The following is a 286-nucleotide window of genomic DNA, read 5'->3' as shown; positions in this document are numbered from 1 at the left end:
CTGCCCACGACCTCCCCAAACCTCTCCCGATCCCGACCTCTCTCCTCCACTGCCGCCTCCCTTCCTGGCCCTCGTCGCCGTCGGTACCTACAACCAACCATCTCGTCCCACATCCCCCGCTGCCGCCCCCTCCTCCTCATGACCTCCTCCGCCCGCCGGATCTGACAAACGGTGCCGCCCTTGGCCATGCACGGGCACCGCGGCCTTCCCAGGGGCGCCGCCGCCATCAGCCACGCGCGGCCGCAGCACCCCGCGCCACCCCCACCCCCAACCTCTACCCCTCCCG

The sequence above is a fragment of the Triticum dicoccoides genome, chromosome 6A (assembly GCF_002162155.2).
Source record: "Triticum dicoccoides isolate Atlit2015 ecotype Zavitan chromosome 6A, WEW_v2.0, whole genome shotgun sequence".
NCBI lineage: Eukaryota > Viridiplantae > Streptophyta > Magnoliopsida > Poales > Poaceae > Triticum > Triticum dicoccoides.
The sequence above is the reverse complement of the archived record's forward strand: the minus strand, read 5'-3'. Positions refer to the sequence as shown.